This window comes from Alligator mississippiensis, chromosome 7 (genome assembly GCF_030867095.1).
Source record: "Alligator mississippiensis isolate rAllMis1 chromosome 7, rAllMis1, whole genome shotgun sequence".
Taxonomy (NCBI): domain Eukaryota; kingdom Metazoa; phylum Chordata; order Crocodylia; family Alligatoridae; genus Alligator; species Alligator mississippiensis.
The window spans coordinates 47,739,493-47,765,277 of record NC_081830.1 but is presented as its reverse complement, the minus strand read 5'-3'; the positions used below and the strand labels follow the sequence as shown (position 1 = coordinate 47,765,277).

Sequence of the window (25,785 nt, the reverse complement as noted above, 5' to 3'; positions counted from 1 at the left end):
GCAAGACATCTGCCATACTTTGCTCTGTGGGTAATTTTTAACCATATTTGATGCTTGTTGCCCCTTTTTGCAGCAGGCTGTGGAGAATGGATGGGATCTCCTATAGTACCTTGTAAAAACTTTAAGTTAAGTACCCAACTACTGTTGAAAGTCACATTGAAAGTCAATGAGAGTTGGATGCTTAACTTACATTCATGTCTGAAAATATCCCCTTTTCTATGGCCAACAAGCAGTAGCATCATTGTAAAGTCCAGTGGGCCATACTCATTTTGAGGCACTTAACATAACAAGCACAGACTTAATGGTGTGGAAATGCTGTTCAGTTTCACAAGCCTGCTTTGCAATGCAAAACTCATCCATATGAAAGAACTTGAGTGAAAAGCTCACCAGCCCTTAGTGACAAGTTATTTAACATACTGTAGCTAATATTATTGCACAGCCAAAAACTTTAATTTACAAACTCCTATTTCTTTACTCATTAGGGTAAGAAGGTGATAAATGACATTGCTTCTTGAAATTTGTTGCTTACTTTTTTTTTTTATTTTGTGAAACCAAACTTACTTCAACACAGACAGGGCAAGTCTTTGATTTCCTTCTCTTCCCTGACCAGTTTGGAATCCTACCATTATAACTTAGGCCAACTGCTGGTTCTAGATGCAAACTTATATTTGGCATTAAAATTTTGTATCATACTTCTAAAATTAGAGCGTTTTAACATTTCTGTTAAGACTTGAGGCTCTATCAACCAAATCTAATGTGTAACTCCAGTGCTTTGTACTGTACTTTGGGTATGCCCTGAAAAAGAATGGCACTAATAGTTAGGCTAGTAGCTAGAGATCTGGATTCAATTCCTTACTTCAGCCATTTACTCTCTGTAAGACTTTAGGCAAGTCATTTATTCTCTCTGTGCATGATCTGTAAAATGGGGATAATAGCATTTTACTAAAGTACAGAGGCATTGTGAGAAGAAATATAGTGGAAGATTGTGAGACTTCAGGCACCATGGTAATGAAGGCAGAACAAGGAACCATGGGCAGATCTAGGATTTTTAAAAGGAGAAGGGGGAGTGCAGGCAATGAGACTGGCGCCACAGCGGTGGCGACCGCCATCCCCTTCCTGCACAGATCACACTGCAAGAGCAGTTGCCAGAGACTTTCTCTGTATTACTCCCTTGTCCCTCCTTCCCACTCTGGGCACCCCCTCCCCTCTGATGGTCAGTGGCACTCCAGGCCCTCCTATTCTCCCCTTCCTTCTCCAGCAGAGGTTGCCTCTGGATGTATGAATGGGGCTCCTGCCACAGTTCACTAGGGGGTTGGGGAAGCCCCAGAGATGCTTCTGCTGCACTCTAGCTAGGGGTTACAGTGAGTAACTCCATGAGGTGCTGGGTGGCTTAGGGCCTCTTCCACTCCTAGTCAGATGAGAATAGCAGCAGCAGCAGACAGTGGTGGGTGGGTCCTCACCTGCTCCCTGCTTGATCCCCCTACCAGTTTGAGGCTGTAGCATAGGGGTGGGCAATTATTTTGTTTGGAATCAAGGGGCTAGAGGGCCATTTAAGTTATGTCTTTAAAGTGATCCTGACAAAACCTTAGCACTTGCAGCTCATCTCAGAGAAAGGGAGAAAGGTAGCTGAAGCATTACACCATCATACTCCAAGGCACCTCAGATTTCTCTGGCATTTTTATTGGCCAAATGTAATGAAGCAAAACCCAGGCTATGCAGATTATGTGACTTTAAAGTCATGTCAGAAAACAGCTCAGAAGAGGAGAGCTGGAAAGCACAAACCAGAATTTGAAAATGGTAGGAGGAGGAATAGCATTAGAAACCTGGATATAACCTGGATGTATCTGACAGATCAGAAGGGAGATATAAATAAGCAGATGCAGGTCAGAGATAGCAAGAGAGAGATACAGAAAAACAAGAAAGATACCTGAGTGCAGGCTCCACATCTATGTTGGGAGATAGTCTGAAACCTAAGAGCACTGGCAGTCCTTAGTTCACTAAGGAATACCAGACCAGGAGCCAAGTTCAGTCCCAGTGGATAAAAATGAGAGTTTCTTCACTGACTTCACTAGGGCTTGCATTTACCTTTGTGTGATAAAGTCCCATTACATGGGTTCATAAGCATGTTCCTTGCAGCCCTTTTGGAAGACTCTTTAAGAAAGGGGAGAGGATGCATTTCTGGCTCTATCCCGATAGGGGCCATAATAGCTGGAGGGCAGGAAGTGAGAGTTACTTGCAGTTTGATGGCTGCTGGCTGCAGAGCTGCAAGGCTGGAAAGAGAATAGCTCAAATGGGAGTAGAGGAATTGCTGGTGATAGCTTTAGATAACTGTGGCTTGGAAAAGTGAGAAAGCTGAGAGGTTGAACTGGTGAGACCAAGAGTGCTTGATACCACAGAGAGCCTGTAGTGGCTAAAGTTGAGGGAAAGGAGCCCTGCAGTTGAGACAGCCAGGGAGCTGAAAAAACAGCAGCTAAGAAAGCTGGAGCTGATAACAGACAAGAGCCAAGAGGTACTGTATTAACCTAAAGATTGTGAATCTGGCCTATAATGATGAAAATAGCAAGTGGATCCTGGAGGATGATTAGTGCTGGCATCTGAGTAGAGAGGGGTATAGCATAACAACCCCACAAGCAGACTGGTCCTGGACCTGGGGCCTAGGACATATGGCAGGGCTGCGACCCCTACAAACACTAACCAGTGTGAGAGATGTTCAACCTACCAGAAAAGTGAGATATTGCCAGGATTGATTGAAGAATACCACAATCTGCAAGGAATAAAAACCATTGAGGCATTCTACACTGAATAAATAGAATACAGGTACTCCTCACTTAACAACTTACCTGTTTAACGACTGCGTGGACTTACGACCAGCTCTCCGAGCAGTTGGTATTGTACGAAACGTATTGTGGAAACGGCAGCGCGGTGTCTCAAGCCAAGGCACGCAGTATCAAGGGGCGGCTCCTCGCTTATCAACCAATTCGCTTAATGACCTAGTCGCAGGAATGGAACTCGGTCGTTAAGTGAGGAGTGCCTGTATATCCATAGTGAGAGCCACAGTGCAAATAAGACACGGTCTTGAAACACTGGAAAAACTGCCAAGGTAACAAAATACAGGAATTAATCAAGGCTTGGAACAGCTAGAAGGGGAAGAAGACTGGAAATGGCAGTGAAAGTCCATATACACAGAGAGGCATCGGTACGTGGTGATAGGTCACGAAAGTTCAAAAGTTGAGTGCTAGGGACTGCACAGAACTGCACAGGGCATGTGTGTTAAAAACTACTAAGGTTGTTGTTAGATATCGTCTAATGGGGATTTAGCAATAGTCTATAAAGGAGCCTAACCCCTTATGGGAGTTGAAGGCAGTGCTCTTGGCAGCCGGAACAGTAAGAACAGGCCAAAAAGGTCATAGGCAGACTTACGTAGAAAACCCAATATTTTGGCCTGATTTGAGATCTTCAGAGGAATATATCTATGAACTGGGCCTCTGGGTGTCTCTATGTATAAGATAATTTAAAATGGATATCATTTTCCTGGGGGGAGGGAGGGGACGGAGTACTATTTCACTGAAAATGGAAGTGCTACTGGATGTCTTACAGTTGATACAAAAAAACCCCTAGAAGATTATGCACATTAAATAATGATAATTAGCAGATATATAGAATTTGAGAGAAATTTGCTGTAAAATGCCTTCTGTAGGCACAGTGTAGACTATGAGTTACAATGTTCTGGCTTCAAGTCCCCTTAGCTAACCACATGGAATCATTTGGAGTTATGTGCATGTCTGCAAAGCAATGGTGCAGTGCTCAAACTGGTGAAAAGGCTAAGGTGGTCTTAGAAAACCTGCAGTCCTTACTGCTGCTGGTTTTGCTTTTCCCACCCTTTCACTGGTCCTGGTACTGAGCCCTGATGTGAGGTGCAAATAGGCAAAAGCATCCGTGCTGCTTTTTGTTCACTATTGACACAGTGAGATTTCCATTCAGGAGTTGATTCTGAACCGGTCTATGCACCTGTAGACCTTAATGATGTCAGTGGAAGTGGATGAAACTTATTACCTTGCAGGAACAGGCCCAAACTTTGGAAAAATTGAGCACAGCAAGGCAACTAAAGCTCTGCACTGTGCTGATAAGAGCCTTGTTGGCTAGGGAAAATGTAGACATGCTGCAGGAGGGGAGAGTAATTCATGACAGGCTATGGGAGGGGACAATGTTTTATGGGCAGTCCAGTGAATTGGAAATAATAGTCCAAATTCACCTTGGCTCCTTGCAAATCACTAGGTAGACAGCAGATTACAGCTGCCTACTTCTATCTTAACATTTCCATGACTTTCTTCACTGCAACAGTATAGCTGACTTCCAGCAGCAGCCAACTTTGAACATGGGATCAATTCCTACAAGGAGAGGGTATGTACACATTCTAAGCATTGTGTAAATCTTACTTAAACACAGGTTGGGAGGCTTAAGCAAGACTAAAAATAGTGCAGGGACCCTGTAACCAAGGATGAACTGCACCCTGGTGAGCTCAGTTCCATGTGTCACAGCACCAATTTTTGCTTTGCCAGGATTCCCTCCTGCTGTTATCCAGACATTCCGCTGTGGCATCCAGTGTGCAGAACAGCTGGGAGGAAATAAAAGTCAAGTCAAGGAGGCTAGTACCTGCCATGGATATGTTCCCAGTAGGAAAATGTTTAGTGACCTGCTTAGTGCCTCATACATTGGGCATTGTGCTCTGATTATGCCACCCGCTGCAGACTGTGCTTTCCTCAGCTTGCTGTTCTTAACTGGAACATACAGGTTTGGTTAGTAACTATTCAAAGGAGGATATGAATTTAACAAAGCATCTCCTATCAGCATTAATGACTCATATAAATGTATCCCCTATAAACCTCTTTGAAAATATTCCCCATCTAGAAGTATGATTTAAATTGACAAGAGAATCTAAATCCATAATGAAGATTGACAATCCATCTCCAGTTCATTTGACTACCTAACTCAGTCCCATCTGTCTGCCTGTCTCCTGATTGCAAAGCCAATACAACTAGATTGTTTTCATACATACTAATTTTTAAAGACTGAAAATCACACCATGAAAGCAAGCAGCAAACCTATGGACTAGTTAAGCTCCACTAAAGTCCTTGACATTGGACATATGACGTAGTCTCCAGGCTTTGGGCTGACTCTCTGCAGAGGGATAGACCACATAACCTGAATAAGAAGTATGTCAGGGAAGAAATCTGAGTCACTTCATCAAATTAGATTAGGCTTGCTTACTTCAAGCCTAAGAACAGTTTATGTCATTTTTGCCTGTTTACTTTTCCTTTGCAAACACTACCTGGATAATAGAAGTTCATTTGTTTGAAAATATAATAAGCATACTAAAAATTAAGTGTTACTTAAAAAGCCCCTCCACAAGTCAGTTGGATAGATCTTTGTACCTTGAATTGATTTTATTGCATGAATTGCATGTTTGTTGCAAACTACAGCCAAATGTTGATTGTATTTATTTAAAAATACAAGTAAAGGTAGAAGCTTTTGCAGACATAACTCATTATTTCTAAATTAGGGGCAGTTTCTTATTTACAGAGTTGGCCAAGTAAATAGTATGACTTATTTATGTTTTAGTGTTTCATACTCAGTGAATCCTAAAATCATTTATTCAAATATCTTTCCTCTTTACTGCTTTAGTTTTTTGTGTGTTATGTAGTGAGATACATTTTCAAGGCTATGTAGGTGGCGTGCACAATGCAGAAATGGGTGTAGGCATTGCTACTAAATCCCTTATTTGCCCAGGGGGAAAAAAACACATCAACAACCTTCAGTTACGCTATCAACAAAATATAATAGTCCACATCAAAATGACACTGCCAGGGTGAGTTGCACCTATTGTGGTACCAGTCTATGGGGAAACAGCTTAAAGTGAAATAGAATGAAAGTCTCAGTCTCTTCTGAGGCAGGGGTCTCCCACCATTTAACAGTATAGCTCGCAGTCTAAGAGTTTGTCCCGCTGAGACCTCCTGTCCAATTTACAGTTGCTCAGACCACTTCCTGTCCATCACAACAGCTTACAGGCAAAAGGATTTAGGGCCAGATTCTGTTCCACTCAACTGTAGTCCCTGAAAAACAATAAAACAAAAGGTAGGTGATGTCTTTTCTGCCTTGCTGCTTTTTGACTTATTCTTAAAGCTAAAGGCAAGGATTTTTGTGGGTGATATCTTTTACTGGATCACATTGTGGTCCAATAGTCTCCACACTATTTTTACTCATTGCTATTCCTGCTTCTTCCCTCAGACCTGATGAAAAATGACTTGCATTTGAAACTTGTCTAATTTTATCCCAATTACGATGCTGGTCCAATAAAAGATATTACCCACAAAAATCCTTGTCTCTTGCATAATTCTTGGACCATCAGAGCCACAACATAACTCCAACACTAAGGCTAACATGAGGCATGTCAGAAGAGTTTATTAATTCATATTTTTTACCCTGTGACTCAAGTAGGATGGAATAGGATTGCAATTAGGTACCTACACTGCTGCAATGATGGGTTGTGGCACCCACCATACACATTCTACCCACCTGGGTTTGGAATGCATAAACAGTCCTGTGAAATTTACTGGTGCAGCCTCTTTGGGCACATCCACACAAGCACACACATGCCTCTTGCCCTGGCTCAAACCCCTTTTGGGGGAGGCAAACCCCTTGTGTAGGGGCTGAAGCCCCTGTTGGGGGGCTGTAGCCCTTGTGTGGGGGCTGAAGCCCCTGTTGGGGGCCAAACCCCTTGTGTGGGGGCCATCACCCTGTAGGAGGGCAGCAAAATATGTATTCATAAATTCAGGAAACTTATTTAGAGTTCACTTTATTATTATGATAAGAGTCTTGCTTAACACTGTAAGATATATCAATAAAACAGTGTCCAACTGATCTCTGCCCCTCTCTCTCTCTCTCTCTCGCTCTCTCTTTATAGTGGTCTTTTGTTTTACTTGTGGAGGAACATGGATTTGGGGGTACTTTACAGAGTGACTTTGGGATTTTTTTTTATCAGGGATTTTTCAGTTTTCCAATAGAGAACACCAGAATTCCTGCTAGGGAGGCCAGTGGCAGGACCCTGCCTGCTCAGAACTGGCACCTTGGACCCATCTGGCTCCAAGAGGACATGCTTTGACAGTTCAAAGCAGGCCACCACACCCAGAACATCTTCTGGGTGACAGCTGCCCAGATGGCCAGGCAGAGGGCACACATGGCAGTAGTTCTGCACAGAGGCCAACCCTGCAACCACAGTCCACGGGCAGCTGGCCCAGAGGGGCAGATGCCTCTACTGGCTGTGCAGTCCCCATCCAGGTCTGGCAGGTGCACAGCAGGTCACAGCCAGGCAGAAGCCCCCACTGCCAGACTGCTGCTGTTTGTAGAGAGTGCAGGGAACTCTCTGGGCTGCTTCAGCAGTCCAGCTGGCACAAGGGGTAGTGTCCCCAGGTACCAATTGGCTGGGCCCCAGAATCTCCTGAGAGCTAGTAGCCCTGAGCTACTTGCCAGGGCAGCTTTTTATACTGCTGAGGCTAGGACAGGGCAGCTTTTTATACTGCTGGGGACAGCACAGGTACTGGCCCCAGGCTGTAGCTCCCCCTGACTGCAGATCCAGGAGGAGCCATGCAGGGTTATTTTGCCCCAAGTGGAACAACTTGCTCCATACCAAAGTGAATGTCTGAGCATGTGCGCTGAAGCAAAAACCCCAGCTCAAATTTTCACCACTTCTATTTGAGCTGCTGCAAGTGCACGTGCTTGCATGTGTGGATGTGCCCTTTGGGATTATAGCTGCTCTCAGGCATGTGTAGGACTGAGCTCTTGGGAGCTGGAACAGCTTCACTGATACATTCCTGGGTTTAGAGTGTGACTCTGGGCAGATGTAGGTGAGGTGTGGACAGGACCTACTTGAGCCCTGTCACAGCAGTGGTGTAAAAAATCCCTTAGACACCTAGTAGGTGGAATAGGACTTGCCCCTTTAGTGTATTTTCTGCTATCTTTAGTGTCGTGTAAGTGCTGGGAATCAGGAGGAATGAGAGTGTCATCATAAGACTATCAGTTCTCTGTGGTCCCCAAATGGTTTCCAGATGGCAACTTGTCACCCTCTATATTAATATGCATCTAACAAGCATCAATCACCAGGCAATGCTGTTATAGAGCATATATGGCTGAATGTCCAGTCTTAGGAAGACATGCTGGACAGTTAGTTTTGTTAGGTGAGGTCTTGTACAGAGGCAGTGCTCCCTGATGAGGGTACTGTGTTAGTAATGGGAGAGTTTGTTCTTTACCTTGGTTCTTTAACTTGGCTACAAGTTAGGAATGGTATCACCCAAGTTTTAGCTTCCTGTTCCTAGAATAAAATCCAGAATAAATTTTAGGTTCCTGAATGCAATGCATGTGTCACTAATCTATAGAACAAGAGGCTCGGGTTTTGGTCAACTAGTGGAGCTCTTCTTTAGTTCATGTGTTTTTTGGAGCCAAAGATCTTGGAGCCAGATTGTTCTGATACTTGCTTAATGGGATTTTCAAAAGCAGTTAAGAAGATTGGGTACCTACCTCCCATTGGAATCATTGAGAATTAGGGCATTGTCTATGAAAATACATTTGAAAACCCCAATGAGAACCTACATACCTTTGTAAATCTGGCCCTCATTCTCTAACTTTAATGTGGCACGTCAATTGTAACACGATCCTAAGCCTGGCTCACATCACTTTTGAGTTACGCCTCAAGTTAAGAGCAGTCATAAAATAAGTGCGTGTGCGAGAGAGAGAATTTGGTTTGTTTATTTTATTTCAAGTGATTGCACTTCAGTTTGTCAAGCAATATCAAATCATTTCCATTCTCTGCCTGCATGATGGGAATTATAACACTTCAGGGCTAAGTGAAGACAGTTAAAAAACCTGGGACAGAATCGATTCAATCAACACCATTTCCTCTAAGCTGAGGAGATTGAACTGGTGACCACCTGAACTGATGTTCAATTTTCAATTAGGGAAGGCAGGGGGAGGCCTGCACTGACCCGGGGCAGTAGGTGAGGGGCACGAGAGCATGCCTCCCAATATTCTGGCTGCTGTGAACCTGGCCAAGTAGAGCCATCCCTGATTGGCTGCCCACCAGATGCCCCCAGGCTCCTGCTGTCCCCCCACAGGGGGTTCAGGAACCCCCTGTCCAGGTGCCAACCCATTTTGGGGGAGCCTCTGCCTCAGGGGGGTTTCCCAGCCTGGGTTCTCCAGCCTTGGCAGCCCTGGGCATCAGAGGGGAATTCTCCCCCTCCCACTCCCCTGCAGCTGCTTGCCTTGGCTACTACCACGGGAGGAAGGGGGAAGGAGTCCCTAGGCTGGGTGCCTGCCCATGCAGCCCAGCATGTGTGGGGGGCCTTCCTCCACCCCAGCCAGTGGTCCCCCAGCCCAAGGCAGCCCCAGGAAGCTGAGGGGAATTCTCCCCCTCCTGTGCCCCCACACCACTGCTTGCCTCAGATTACTTCCCCCTCCCTCCTGTGCAATGGCTAAGGTAAGCAGTTGCAGAGGATTAGAAAGGTAAGAATTCCCCTCTACTCCCCAGGAATGCCCTGGGTTAGGGGATCTTGTGGGGGAAGTCCCCTGAGGCGGGGACTCCATGGTGCTCCCAGGCTAGACTACATGAACAAGCACCCAACCTGAGGGACTCCTTCTCCCTTCCTTCTGTGGGAGCAGCTGAAGAAAGCAGCCACGGGGAAGCAGGAGGGGAAGAATTCCCCTAAACTCCCTGGGACTGCCTTAGGTTGGGGGACTCTGGGCTGGGGTAGGGGGAAAGGCAGGGGCTCCTGAGTGCCCCTATGCTGGGCTGCATGAGCAGGCACCTAGCCCAGGGTTCTCCTTCCCCTTCCCTCCTGTGGCAGCAGCTGATGCAAGCAGCAGTGGGGGACCCACTCCCCAGCCCCAACCTGAGGGGAATTCCCCTTAGCCCTCCTGGGCTGGGGGACCCCAGACTGGAGTAGGGGGAAGCCCCTCCCACAAGACAGGGGCTCCCTGGTGGCCCCATACTGGATTGCATGGGCATGCAACCAGCCTGAAGAACTTCTTTTCCCTCCTTCCTATGCCAGCAGCTGAAGCAAGCAACAGCTGGGAAGCGGGAGGGAGGGAATTTTCCTTGGCTTCCCAGTGCTGCCCTGGGCTAGGGGACCCCAGGCTAGGGCAAAGGAAGCCCCCTGAGGTGGGGGCTCCCTGGTGCCTGCACCCCAGGTGGTCTTGGGAAATCCTCCCCCCTCCCTTCTGTGGCAGTGCTTGAGGCAAGTAGCTTTACTGGGGAGAGGGACATAGAGAATTCCTGTCCAGCTCCCCAGGCTGCCTCTAGTGTGGGGAGGACTGCAGAAGGGTGAAAAGCCCCTACTGCAGAGGCTTTCCCTTCTCCTGTGCCCTGTGCAGATCTAGGCTAGGAGAGTCTGGGGGTCCATTCCCCTGCCCTCTGTCCCTACAAGCTGACAGGCTAGGGTGGCCATCATAGAGGACATTCCGGTTTTCTGCTACTCTGTCATCTATTGATATGAAACCCAATGCCTTTGTCCTCTAATTTTCTTTTCAAGAGAAAAATAGAGGACATAAAGGCATTGGGTTTTATATCAATAGACAACAGAAGACAACTGACTGTCCTCTATGATGGCCACCCTATGACAGGCGCAGGCAGAAAACAAGCCAGGGAACAGAGCAGTGGAACAGACCCTGGTCCGGTCCACTGGAGCAGACAGCACAGCCTAGGGCTGCAAAACCATCCTGGGATGCTGGAGGACTCTGAGTTAACTTTAACTGGGAAGGGATTTGGGACAGATGTTCCATAAAGTGGTTTGACCTAAATCAGTTAAATCTGATACTACATTCATCCAGGTTTATGTTAAATCGGTTTCAGCCATTTTGAAAGCAGTTTACGTGCACTAAACTTCTGTTCTGTTACAGGTTTAAACCAGTTTCCGATCACTTATACCAGTCTATGTGTAACTTCTATCACTAGCTCAGAAGTTAGAATGCAAGGAACCATCAGTCCCTGGAAGCCTCATAAAGTGCAGCAAGTTATTGAAGGCCTTACTCAACTAACCCTGCAGATTATCCCATAATAATCATATATTTTTAGTTGTATAGTTGAATCATATATTAAAAGTATCTGCAGCACATGAATTACACATACCCAGCCCAGGCTCATTTGATATTTGAAATTCTTTCTGTTTTGTCATAATCAGAAAAGGTACAAAATCAGGCCCAGGAATACTCCATGCCTGCTAGAGAAGGCTAACATGTACATGTGCCAGAGTTTTTCTTCTATTCTTTTCCATCCTCATCCTCTCTTTCCAACCTTCTTGCTCCCACAATAGATGGAGGAACTTATTCTTAATGTGGAATTACAATTCTCACATTGAGTAGTCAGGGAATAGAAAGTGCATGACGGCAAGGACGGCTGCTAGCCAGCTCATTATGTTTGCAGTTGGGCATATCCAGCAATCAGTTGCAACTACGTAGGGAGTGGAGAATATACTTGTTAAAATAGGCCTGGGTAACATCTGCGTCAAGAAAGTTAAACCCCCCATCAAAACAATGACCGGCAATATTTTAATCTGAACAATGTACATATTGATAGTAATTAACATCTAAAATGGCATCTGATCTGTCATAAACCTTAGCACTACTTTACTTATGGCTGGTGATTTTTGTTGGGATCACCATATTAATTTTTCTGTAGTAATCAATCTGTCCAAGCACGTTCCTGATATTTTTCTGAGAGCAAATTAAAAATAAAAGAAAAAATAATTGTTTAATGCTGTCTGTTGTGTTAGATGGAAGTCTTGCTTTCTTTTTTTTTATGGCTCTGAGTTAGGTTAAATGCTGAACAACCACTGTCCGTGTGCATACCCATGGCAGTGAGCTGTTCCTTCCTCTGTGAGAAGTGAGGTGTGTATAAGATGATGGAGTAGGATGATGATCAACAAGAGAAATTCTGGCCTGAAGCTTTGTTCTCAAAGTTTATAGCTCACAGACAGTAATGGACACAAACAGTAGTTTTTTGGGGCAGGGAGAGGGGGTTTACAGAAAGAGGAAAAGAAAAGCAAAAACCTCAGGTAACATAGTCTTTAGCTATTATAACTAAACTCATACCTCTTTAGGTGACATTCCTGAATTGGGCAGGCTATTCTGTCAGGAAAATTAAGCAGTAATTGCAGAGCAGTATTCCTCCCTGTGGCAATATATATGATTTTTTTAGACCCATTTCCTTTACACGCCAGTTTAACTTTGGAGTAGCTTTATGAACTTCTCCGGAGAGAATCTTTAGTTAAATTGGGATAAGTGAGAGTCAAATCTACACTTCCTTTTTCCTTTACAATAATAAATAGTATGCAGTTAAAAAGCATTTACATTTTCTACCTCAATTCATCAAAATCATCAGCGTACATATTTCTTTGTTTAGTTCTTTCACACAATGAAAAGGTTTATATGAATATAAATCAATACTGTATGATGAATATACAAATATTATGTCATGTCAGCAATTTCATCAAGATTTCTATTATCATGCACAAGATCCTGACTTCATTACAAACTGCATGTGAATCCAGTGAAGTTATGAAAGGGACACTGAATTTGTACTACTGAAACAGAAATCTGAATGTAGACCCACATCTCTAAATTGAAGTCACAAAATGAAGGTACCCACTGTATGCAGGCCCCCTTCACACACAGATAACAGGTAAGTAAGTAAATATTAGCTTTTATGTATACAAAATGACTCTTGAATACCAAAACAAAAAAAAGGAGACAAAAACTACAGGTACATGTGGCAATGGATTTTTTTTAATTATTTGTAATGTGGTAGTAGTTGGACACTGTGGAAACATCTAGAAAGAAAGACTGTACCTTATATAAAAAGCTTAGTCTGCCAAGAGTTTTGATTAATCTTCTTCCTTCCTCCTTGAAGGATTTTAAAATGTAGAAAATAATGAAAGATCCTGACTTGTAAATAAAACATGCTCTTTATGGGACTAATATTCATAATGATCAAGAATGTACACTTCACAAATAGTGTGAATTGTGTATATAAAAATCAGTCCTACTTGAAGACCTGTAGTGCTGCTGGAGGGTTGTAGAAGCTTCTTACTATAGATGAGAATCAAACTAAAATAAAAGTTTAAGGCTAAGACATTTCAAAATAGTCTAAAAGAGTTAATAAGTCAAATCTTACGTACATGCAGTAGGTGTTAGGGTGGACCCTATCTCCTTTAGATTCCTTCAAAAATGCCAGAAAAGATTTGGGGATGAGGAAGGTCTCTTTTCTTGTGCACTAATTCAAATATTCAAGTAGGACATATTGTATGTTGCAGAATTGGATTTTTCCTAGGTTTACAAGCTTGATCTATTTGAGAGTTACTAAACTTGAGCCACCTGAATTTCTGAAAAATATATGTTAGTGATGGTGTGCTAGACTGCAAAAAATTAAAGCAAGCACTTGGAAAAAATGCAGTCATATCTACTCAGCTTTTTTTTTTTTAGCCTACAGAAGCAATTGTCATCTTGGAAGGTAGTGCTGCCTCTTCCATCAGACAAAAGTGTTTTGAGTTTTATATTGGAAGGAAGCAGACCAATTGTCTGAACAGGCTGGAAAGACCTAGTTATGTATTATGTCTGTGATTATTGTTTGAAAGATGGGGGTTTTTTTGCCTTGTGCAGAGTGTTGCTGCTAGCATGTGATTACTTTGGAAAAGTGGTTATTTCCCAAGTGATTGTAAGTTCCCATACCATAATTTTCCTATCACTCTGTGTTCTTCTTGCTCACTAGCTTGTCAACCATCTCCCTGGTACAGGATAATGAAATGGAATGATAACAAGGTTTCCTGCATAGAATTTTGATGCTTTCCAACTTCTTTTAAGTCACATTGAGCAGTCTTTTGAACCCCACTGAATTTTTCCTTCGTTTCTTCCCTGTTCCGCTTTAATATTATGGGTAATACAAGACATGTTGCAGAATTTGGCTTCTTCTATATGCTTCTTTGCAAATCTGCATTTCCAGAAGAAATACTTAGGAATGGTTTGTACCTGTATGTCAGCCTTTGCTAGAGTGGATTGGGTTTTATTTCTTACTGATTTATGAGAATTTAGATCGCAACAGCTGGAACGTTGAAGAATACATACAGCAGTGGCAACAGCAGGTTTTTGTTCCAAAAACATGACAACAGCTGCTACATGATAGGAGCTTTCTGTTTACATTTCCCTTTGAGTTCTGTCCTTTTGATTTGATATGGTGCTTGTAATTGACAATCAAACACACTTTACACATCACAAAAAGTTCAAAAAAATTGTCTCTGTGGAAGGTGTGAGATCTACAAATAAAGCCAAATTACTCCATGCTAATAACCAAATGAACTTTCTGGAGCCTTTAAGAGGCCATATGAGCCCCACATGGATCATAAGTTGGTTGGGTTTTTAATTTGCTTTTAACTAGGCTCATTTTTGTAAACATCTCACCTCCAAGAAGTATAACAGACCTCATTACTTTGACTTTTAAACTTATTATTTCTTGTAAGTGTTTTGATTAGGTTGTTTTTATATTGGGGAATTTATTTGTGTTAAGAATGTAGTTTATCCGTGAAATCCGTATATTTTATACACACTGGAAATTGAGCAGCTGACCAAGGTAGATGGCAAAAAATATTGTAAGAGATGCTTTCATAGATTCATAGATTGTTAGGGCCTGGAAGGGACCTTGCAGATCATTGGGTCCAGCCCCCTGGCTTTAGGCAGAAAGACAACTGGGGTTAAGTGACCGCAGCAAGGTGACTGTCTAGTCTTCTCTTGAAAAACTCCAGGGTAGGTGACTGCACCACTTCTGGAGGTAGTTTATTCCACAGTCTGGACACCCTGACTGTGAAAAAGTTTTTCCTGGTATTAAGCCTGAAGTGGCCTTCCAGGAGTTTGTATCCATTGGTCCTGGTCTTCCCCAAGGGTGCCCTAGTGAACAGTTGTTCACTGAGCTCCTGATGCACTCCTCTGATATAGCACTAAGCCACTATCAAGTCCCCTCTCAACCTTCTCTTTAGGCTGAAGAGGCCCAGGCCCAGGGCCTTTCCTTTTATGGCTTGTCTTGCAAGTCCCTGATTGTATGGGTGGCTCTTTGTTCTGGACTCTCTCAAGCTTTTCCATGTCCTTATTGAAGTGCAGCCCCCAGAATTGGATGTGGTACTCCAACTGTGGTCTCACCAGTGCTGAGTACAGCAGGAGTGTCACTTTCTTAGTTTTACATGAGATGCATTGGTTGATGCATGCCATCATGTTATTTGCCCTGCTGAACACCACCTTGCACTGATGGCTCATGTTCATGTGATGGTCAATCATTACCCCTAGGTCCCTTGTGGCCGTGATGCAAGTCAAGCAGTCACCACTGAGCCTGTATGTATGTTGAGGGTTGTTTGCCCCCAGATGTAGAGCCTTACACTTAGAAGTGTTAAACTTTATTTGGTTCCATTCTGCCCAACTCTCAAGCCTGTCCAGGTCTGCCTGTATCTGCACCCTGTCTTCTGACATGACCACACTGCCCCATAACTTGGTGTTGTCTGTGAACTTGGCCAGTGAGCTTTTCACTCCCCCATCCAAATAATTGATAAAGATGTTGAAAAGCACCGGTCCAAGCACAGACCCCTGAGGGACACCACTGGCCACTTTGTGCCAGGATGACACAGATCCACTCATGAGAACTCTCTGGGTCCTACCATGTAGCCAGTTTCCCAACCACTGAACTGTTGAGTGTCACAACCCAAAGTTGTGATTTTTGTTTTGTGTGTGCTTTGGCACTGCTAAATTATTTTCCCGTCAAATTCGTAGCTTTCTTTGCAGTGTGCATTTCTTCTTTGCATTTGAGAAATGCTCGTTGCAAAGAGTTCCCGCCATTTGTATTATAATTCGAGCCCCATTATTGGCTTGCATTAAATTATTCACAAGTGGCAGCTAGTGATTGGCTTGCTGGCCGTATAAAAAGCTTGAGTGGTTTCCGCCCAAGTTGGAGGACTCCACGAACACCAGGAGGAGGGATCTTCATGCTGTGTGAAGATCTCTAAGCGCTGCGGAGCCTATCGGACCCAGCGCATTTCAAGCACGCAACAGAGGTCTGATCAGCCTCTGGCCCCTCCCCGTCACCGATTGATTCCTAGATGTATCCCTCCCTGCTCGCAAAAGAGACGGATCCACGGAGCTTCGACAACTCCGTAGGAGAGACCGAGCTTGTCGTAGTCCTCAAACGAGGATTTAAGCAGAGCTGTGCCTGGAAACTGTCCAGCCTACACCACGACTATCTTCGGTGTAAGAAAACAATCTTGAATCAACCACTAAGCGTCCGTGACTAATTCTAGCTCGCCGCCTGTTTTCTCCGACCCCGCGTGCCCGGGCTGCTGGCCACAGCCCGCACGCACAAAAGGGCCCCAGATTGCTCCCGGCCCGCACGTTGAGCAGCTGAGCCTACAACCTTGCAGTTTTCCTACAAGGATATCATGAGATACTAGATCAAAAGCCTTTTGGAAGTCTAGGTATATAATGTCTACAACATCTCCCATGACTAGGTAATGAGAAACCTGGTTATAGAAGGGGATGAGATTGGTAAGAAAAGACCTACCCATAACAAAGCCATGCTGGCAATCTTACCTTCTGTGAGTGTATCACACATAGATTCTTTAATGAACTTTTCCAGGATTTTCCCTGGGCAGGAGGTTAGGCTGATTGGCCTATAGTTGCCCGGGTCCTCCCTCTTCCCCTTCTTGAAGATGGGTACAGTGTTGGCCCTCTTCCAATCCTCAGGGATCTCCCCTGTGCACCATGAATTCTGAAAGAGCTTTGCCAGAGGTTCCATGATGAGCTCAGCCAGCTCCTTCAGCACTCTCAGATGATGTCCATCCAGTCCTGATGACTTATAAATGTCTAGCTTTTCTAGTTGGCACTGCACCCACTCAGCATCCACAGTGGGGAGGCTGTCAGTCCCAGCATGTCCCCTATGAGCCTTATCTTGCTTGACTTTCCCCTTGGTCCAGTGAAATACTGAAGCAAAGTGGGCATTCAGGAGTTCAGTTTTTTCCTGAATGTTGGTTACCAGCTGTCCCAAGGTGTTAAGCAATGGCCTCACACTTCCATTAGTTTTCCTTCTGCTCCCTACATACCTAAAGAAGGACTTCTTAATGTCCTTGATTCCTGTAGCTAACCTAAACTCAGTCACTGCCTTGGCTCTCCTGATCATTTCCCTACAAGTGCTGGCCACTGTTGTATAGTTCTCCTTGAGGACCATCCCTGTCCCTGTTTTACTGTTGACTTCTTACTATTCAATACTCTCCAGATAATTTAACCAAAGAGAAATATGCTTCTATGGCAGTGGTCTACAACCTTATTAGGTCTGAGATCACTTTTGGAATTTAAAAGGGACCCAAGATCTACCCCCCCACTCCACCCAACAGGTAAGCCTGTGGGGAGGGGGGGAAGAAGAAAGGGCCATGCAGGGAAGGTCAGGGAAGGGCAGATTGAGGCCCCAGCCCTAGCCTACACTCCCTCCCTCACCTCTGGAGTCTTGATCTGCCCCCCCAAATGGCAGTGAGGGAGGGAGCACAGCTGGCATGGGGTGGTGAATGGAGCCATGAGTGGCTCATCTGGGGGGCACAGGGAGGGGGGCAAACAGCTGGTGAGGGCGTGGGGGGCGTGTGCCCTTGGATCTGCCTGCAGGGTGAGGTAGGGTGGGATGGGCTGTAGGGCGGGTGGCACCACGCTGTTCCCAGCTGAGTTATGTTCGGGCCAGGCAGCTGCACCAGTGCTGTGAGCAAGGCCATGGAGCAGGGCTGTAGCCTGCCCATCCCCCACTCCTGAATCTGCAGTCGCCCACCCCAAGCACAGCATGGGCCAGGCCTGGTGGGAGCAGTCGCCCCTCCCCACCCCACACCTGCCAGCCCCCATGTCCTTGTGGGAGGGGGAAGGGGTGGAGAGCAGGTGAAGGCTGCACTGGGCTGTTCACACCAGGCCTAGCTCATGCTGCACTTGGAGTGGGCAGCTGCAGTGCCAGGAGTGGGGGTTGGGGAGGCTATGGCCTCCCTTCTTGGCTTTGCTCACAGTACCACTGCCACTGCCTGGCCCAAAGCATAGCCAAACCAGGAACAGTGTGGTGCCACTCAACCTGCAGCCCATCCTGCCCTATGGGTAGATCCAGGGACACGTACCCCTTGTGCCCTCCTGGGCTGCATGCTCCCCCTCCCTGTGCCCCCCAGATGAGCCACTTGCAGCTCCGTCCCCCGACCTGCACTGAAAAGTTAGGAAAAAGATGAGGATTAAGGTGTGCTGAATGTACTTAATACAGCGACTTAGTATGTGAATTATGATGTAGCCTTTAATTATGTGATCACATATTTTTTTTATTAGAGGTTTTCCTGCCTCTTTAGTTCAGAGCATGGATGGTGCTCCCAAGCTTTGTGTTTCTGTGTATGTATGTATGTGCGTGCATGTGTGTAATAGATATATCTAAAATCCAACTAGTGTTCTATTTACAATGGAGATTGCAATTCAGAATATCTGTAATCATAGAAATGTTTGAGCAGTATCAGTTCTAGTCTTATCCACACCTAAGAGATGAACAGTCAAACAAGCCTGTAACAGACCTGAGGCAAAAAGAAAGCAAGAAGCTGAGTTTGGAAATACTGAGAATGACATGCTTATAGATAAAATTGTGTTCCATATCACTGATAAAGGACTAAAGGAAGGTTGCTGAGGGAGCCTGATTTGGGCTCAGGAGAAGTAATAGATATGTACAGAGCTTCATAATCTGGAAAAATGCAATTAGGGATCATGTCAGAGCTATAGTCTGATAAGTTTGTACAAGCTTTTGCACAAAAACATGAAGAGGGCCCAGCTACCTGACTCAGAGCTCTGACAAAACTGGAACAAAATAATATCCAAACTGATTTGGCTTGTGTTTGCAGCAAAATCATTGCATTACTTCACGGAACAAGCTGACATGCATATATTAGAGGCACTAGTCCCTAAACTAATAATTCTCAACTTTTTCGAACTCAAAGCATCCTTCCATAACTTTTGTGAATTGGGTAGCATCCAAGTTCAAAAATGGATTTCTTTATTATAGTGCTTATTACCTGCTTACACAGAGGCTGGGCAGTAGGGGTCAGGGATTATCCAGGCAGGGACAAGCCTAAGCCTGGTTTATTTACCCCGGCACCCTGGTTGATAATCACTGCTCTAAACCTTTTGGAAAAGCAACTATGAAGCTATACCATGTTACTTCAGTTAAAAAAAAATGATACTCTCATATACTTCTGATAAAGGAACATTAATTGCTGTCACATGATTAAGATCTGTAGTATCTTATTCACAAGCAAAGAATGGGGAAAAATCCAATCCAGTGTTAGATTCCTAATGGGGTGACTGAGAGAACCATTTGGACAATAAAAACATGTTTCATAGGACAGCTGAATCATAGTGGGGTGTCTATCAAGTTTTTAAAGGTCAGAGAGACACCTCTGGTTGTTCTGCACAGTTGTTGGTGTAGAATTTTGAGCCACAGGAAAGACTTCAAATGCTACAAATGGACAAACAAGCCACACTCTGTATTCCATTCTTGAGATCCAGCATGCAGGGAAACAAAAACAAAAATTAGCAACCAGCCAGTGTGGCAGCTGTAGGCCAGGGACCTATTGCTTTGAGATAACATCAGAAGAAAGTTATAGAGATGTAACAGCAGTTACCTTTGGTCTGTTTGAACATTGACAATGACATTGGCATCTATGATAGAAGAGTCTCAAAAACAGCAACCAATTCCAGGATCAAATAATCAGAATCACCACAAAATTATTTTCAGACACAAGCATCAGGGCCATCAGGAAAGGTAAATTCATAAGCGCGGGTCCATGTTAACATGACATTGAGACCTGTACAATCACTTCATACTGGCACTACAAACTGAAATAGTGGTAAAGGTTTAATTTCAGTGGGTTAATCTTTAATCTCTGACTTGCATACATGGAGATTCATGCTTTGTGTTTGATGTTGAGTATATTGTTTAGGATGATTATTAATAGGGGATATTTTAAGCATTAAAAAAGGGAAATGCAGTATATTGAAGTCTTGAGTCTTTAAAATTAGTCTTGTCTAATCAAGAGAGGGCCTTTCATAGATTCATAGATGTTGGGGTCGGAAGGGACCTCAGTAGGTCATCGAGTCCGACCCCCTGCATAGGCAGGAAAGAGTGCTGGATCTAGATGACCCCAGCTAGATGCCTATCTAACCTCCTCTTGAAGACCCCCAGGGTAGGGGAGAGCACCACCTCCCTTGGGAGCCCGTTCCAGACCTTGGCCACTCGAACTGTGAAGAAGTTCCTCCTAATGTCCAATCTAAATCTGCTCTCTGCTAGCTTGTGGCCATTGTTTCTTGTAACCCCCGGGGGCGCCTTGGTGAATAAAACCTCACCAATTCCCTTCTGTGCCCCTGTGATGAACTTATAGGCAGCCACAAGGTCGCCTCTCAACCTTCTCTTGCGGAGGCTGAAAAGGTCCAGTTTCTCTAGTCTCTCCTCGTAGGGCTTGGTCTGCAGGCCCTTGACCATATGAGTTGCCCTTCTTTGGACCCTCTCCAGGTTATCCGCATCCTTCTTGAAGTGTGGCGCCCAGAATTGCATGCAGTACTCCAACTGCGGTCTGACCAGCGCCCGATAGAGGGGAAGTATCACCTCCCTGGACCTATTCGTCATGCATCTGCTGATGCACGATAAAGTGCCATTGGCTTTTCTGATGGCTTCGCCACACTGCCGGCTCATGTTCATCTTGGAGTCCACTAGGACTCCAAGATCCCTTTCCACCTCTGTGCCACCCAGCAGGTCATTCCCTAGGCTGTAGGTGTGCTGGACATTTTTCCTCCCTAAGTGCAGCACTTTGCATTTCTCCTTGTTGAACTGCATCCTGTTGTTTTCTGCCCACTTGTCCAACCTATCCAGGTCTGCCTGCAGTTGTTCCCTGCCCTCCGGCGTGTCCACTTCTCCCCATAGCTTTGTGTCATCTGCAAACTTGGACAGAGTACATTTGACTCCTTCGTCCAAGTCGCTGATGAAGACATTAAAGAGTATCAGTCCAAGGACTGAGCCCTGCGGGACCCCACTGCCCACACTCTTCCAGGTCGAGACCGACCCATCCACCACGACTCTTTGGGTGCGACCCTCTAGCCAATTCGCCACCCACCGGACTGTGCAGTCATCCACATCACAGCCTCTTAGCTTGTTCACCAGTATGGGGTGGGATACCGTATCGAAGGCCTTCCTGAAGTCTAAGTATACGACTCTCTGGTTGAATGGATCCACTGATGCTGCCTTAGACTCTGCAATGCCAAGGTCTATAAAATCCATTTTTATCTAACACAGAGCTCTGATTTATGCTTTACATCCTTAGTCTCACTCTAAATTTCTGGCCATGTTGGGGACTAGGGCTGCAGTGAGCAGTATGGTGGATAAACACAGGAACTCTGTGGTCTTGTGGGGCTACAGTAGTCTAGATAGTGTTGGCACTAGATTTATGACCCAGTCCTAATACCTTGTTCATTGTACCTTGTTTCAAACCCTCAGACTGACCACAACATGTTCTGTAAGATAATAGGCACATTTTATTGATACACAGTGCTAGTAGACAAGAGTAATGCAGGCAAAGCAAACAAAATAACCCTCCAGTCCTACTTATCTACCAGTTCCAGGGTTCTCACAGAGGGGTGGCACATCTGGCCAGTACACAAGTACCACCCTATATTTTTTTGTTTGAATGTCAGCTTGAATGGGATGGGTGGGACAGGCCAGTGGTGTGCTTTCTGCACATGGTGGCCTCAGGATCCCTCCCCTGCTGCTCTGAAAATACCTCTTCTTGTATTGGTTGTGTCCTGATGACTCTTCATTTCCGGGTGCAGTTGATTGGTTTTCCTGCGGTCGGCATATTGTCCATGTTCTGTCCTGTCACCATATCTCTTTGTTTCTCAAACATATCACATGCATACATCTTAATTTGATCATTTACCAGCGTCTTAATTTGGGCAACCTTAGTTTCCTAATTTGGTCTGTCCACAAAAAACGGAAATCCCAGGGGCTTTGCAGCTGGTCATTGTGACCCAGTGCTAATTGTGCAGGTTCCCTTATCTGTGTTATGGAACACTGTGTTGCATGCTTTCAATTTCCCCAGCCTATTTGTCTTCTAGCTACAGACACAGTGTCTGCCTGAAAGGCTGAGCACATAACACTTTGTTGCAAACAGACTTTTAGAAACCAATTAACCCTTGCTGTTCCTCTGGACCATTGTTATAATGCAATATCTACTCTATCTACAAGTCAATTCCTAAAAGCAAATCTTTAAATATAATTTTCTGGCCATCAAATAGCACCCCATAGCTGAAGACCTCCAGATTTGGAGGAGCAAGCCCCACTCCCAACCTTGTCTTTATTTGCCTTTAAAATTTTTATTTTGTAAATTATCCTCTTTTATTTTGCAGAGGGTAGGTCTACATAATAGACTGTAGTGAAGTGAAGAAATACCCAAGCCAGTTGTAAATGTTGATAATGCTTTCATCTAATATGATCTAGTGAAGGTGTAGATTAAACTATGGTCCATGAGCCAAATCTGGCCCAGGCAGCTGTTTGATCTGGCCCATGATGCAGGGGCTTTGGCAGTGTTTGACACCTAGGAGCTTCAGTGGCAGTCACAGTAAGACACTGTGGCTGCAGGAGCTCTCTCTGTGATGCCATGGAGAAGAGAAGTGGCAGCGAGGGTAATGGTCTAGGAAAGTCAGGGAGTGCAAGGGAGTGGGGCAGCTGCAGGCTGAATGCCTGTGCTCTCCCAGAAGCATTTCTAGTGGTAGAATTTTTCCCAAAATTTCTGCCACAACCTGTGCGTCTTACATTCATATCTTGCTTAAATCATTGAATCATAACATATATATAATTAATTTTATCACAACAACCTCTCTATAGACCTAAACATATTTAAACCTATCTCAGGTATCTTTTAGACACTACTGCAGTTTGCAGTGTAAACATACCTTGTTATGGACCTCTTTGTGTTTGTTGTCCTCAGCAAACTTAACGATTTGCCTGTAATTCTCTTGTCCAGATCATTTGTCTATGTTTTTCTCTCAGTATGATGGCTATGACCTGACTTATGCAGGCTCTGCAGTGAGATGTAAATGAGGTATGAAATGAGAACTCCCCCTTCAGTGTACCAAATGCGTACAAACAATGCTGTGCAGCAGCTGCAGTGTTGCATCACTTGCTGTAACATTGTGTTCAAAGTTTACGGTAAAAGTTCATGAGGCTCTGAAGTCTTAGCAAACCAGATAAAAAGCAGATTTGGACAAATGCCATCAACATATTTTTGCTACAGTCAGTTTTAACTCTTGAATTAAATCACTGAAACTGCATTGGCATTGCTTTTATATTCACTTCCTGTCAATATTCAATGCCCCTTCAGTAAGATACTTGGTTACATGCCTACTGTTAAGCAAGTGAAGAGTCCTTTTAACTTCAGTGGGGCATACGTCCTTTAAGTTGGGCATGTTTATAAGGACATTGCTGAATCTAGAGCCCTGTGAGTGATCTTATTAGCAGAAATATTTAGGAAAATATCAAACCTTACTAAATAGTCATAGAATCTGAATTTTGAATCTGCAAATATAAGATTTGTGAGAATTTAAATGTAACCATTTCTCAGAGAAAAATGTAATGTGACTTGAACATTTGATTGAAAAACATGTCTGATATAGAATATTCACAATGAGATGGTTGCAAGAAATGTCTTTCTAATCCAAGAGCCTCAAAATCCTTCCTGTCCCGTAAGGAAGAAACATCTCTTATCTATCGCCAGTGGTATAAGCTGGAATTTATCAAGCTGGGCCAGAAAGGAAATCAAGTTCCAGGACTATAAAGAGAACTTGTAAAAAAAATTCAGTTACAGAATGTGACAATATTAATTGATAAATAAATTGCCAGAAATCATTGGTAAACTCCACAGCAAATAAATATTGGGGGAGGGAGGGAGAGAAGCAAAATCAACAGGAGCTTTGTCATTTCTGTAAATGGGATGGGATATCATATAAAGGTTCTAAATAGAGATTTTTTTTTCCATGTTCAATTTCTTCTCCTTACCTTTCTGTACCTTCTGTATTTGTCCATAGGAATGAGCGGGTCCTAAGCCCACAAAATTTTTAAAGTGGAACAAAGGGGAAAACTCTTACCTTCTCACATGTAGTAGAGCTTGTGAGTCCCTAATATACAGAGGTCATTTGAGGCTCTCAGTAGCCCTTTCTGATACCGACCTCATTCTTCATATTCATATGATTATGGCACTTGAGTTATTTACTTCTGAAGAAATACTGGAAATTTCAAATTTTATTATTTGAATCTGGCTGTATATCCTCCTTCCCTCCTTCAATTACTTGTCCATTCTTCCTCACTTGGAAGAAAAATACACATTTGTTCCAAATTAATATTCATGATGTAATCTCCAGTGGCTTCTAAATAAACATTGTACTGTTTATTGCATGCAAGAGCTTATATCATAATTGAATGATACCTAGTGTAAATTATGTTGAATAAATACTTTTACAGCTGGTCCCCACATCTCAAAAAGGATATAGTAGAATTACAAAAGGTACAGAGAAGGGCAACCAAAATGATTAGGTGGCTGGAGCAGTGCTGTACCAGGAAAGATGAAAAAGGCTAGGAGACTTTAGTTTGGAAAGGAGAAGGCCAAGGAGGAGCGGGGTATGATAGAGGTCTATAAAATCATGAAGAGTGTGGCCCAAGTGAACAGGGAACTGTTGTTCAACAGGTCCCAGAATACTAGAACTAGGGGGCATCCAATGCAATTAGTAGGTGATAAATTTAAACCTAACAAAAGAAAGTACATCTTTATGGAACATGTATTTAACTTGTGGAATTCATGGCTACAAGAAGTCATGGAGGCAGATAACATAGCCAAAAAGGGACTGGATAAAGTCATGGATGATAAATCCATTAATGGATTTTGAACAGAATAGTTGAAGATGTTTCCTCTGGCATCTCTAAAACAATATTTGTGGATGCCATGTAGGGTACTAAATAGGGCAGGGGTGGATAATTATGTCCATGTGTGACCGCCTGGCCTTGAACAGCCGTTTGCATGCTGCGTTGGCCCGGACAGTCGGTAACGGGCATATTGGTGTCTCTTGTGGACCCTGAGGTAGATACCTATCACCTAGGTGGCCACTCCCAGACTCGCCTGCCACAACTTTGAATATAATTTCAGTGGGGGGGCAAATTCCTCAGAGGTAGGTAGTCCGCTAGACGGCCGTCCATGGGGCTTCACCTCCCCTACACCCCAGCCTCACTCCAACCTTCGGTGGGTCACTAGATCTTGAGTCAGCTGTCCCTCCAATGCAGCTGCGCTCTTGACCCTGACGCTTTCTTGGGTTATTTATCCCTCCACCACAACCCCTCCAAAAGGGAGAAAAAAAAAAGAGAATGAAGCAAAATTACGAGTTGGGGAGGGTCTGCTCGGTTCCCTCCCTGGCCCTACCGTCAGGACATGGTGGTGCCTCTTCAGTACTCTCCCTGAGATTTCTTTGCCTTAATCTCTGCTATTCAGTCTTCTGCACCCGGTACCTTGGAACGCTCCAGGTGCTGACCTATTGTCTGGCCTGGGGTAGCTAAGGCTCCTCTTCCTGGGCCGTTGCTTCCCTCATGCCGCTGAATGCAGCTTGCGAAGCTGCTCTCCCTCGACG

The 25,785-nt window shown here is 44.4% G+C and overlaps 1 long non-coding RNA gene across 1 annotated transcript; it reads right to left on the bottom strand.

The window, feature by feature from the left end:
• Window positions 1-5,123: 5,123 nt before the first annotated feature.
• Window positions 5,124-23,204, bottom strand: LOC109284183 (uncharacterized). Its single transcript, XR_002091541.2, has 3 exons — window positions 23,068-23,204; window positions 8,304-8,365; window positions 5,124-6,110 (listed from the first exon to the last, which is right to left on the bottom strand). It is a non-coding gene; the product is annotated as an uncharacterized LOC109284183 (long non-coding RNA).
• Between the last annotated feature and the right edge of the window lie 2,581 nt (window positions 23,205-25,785).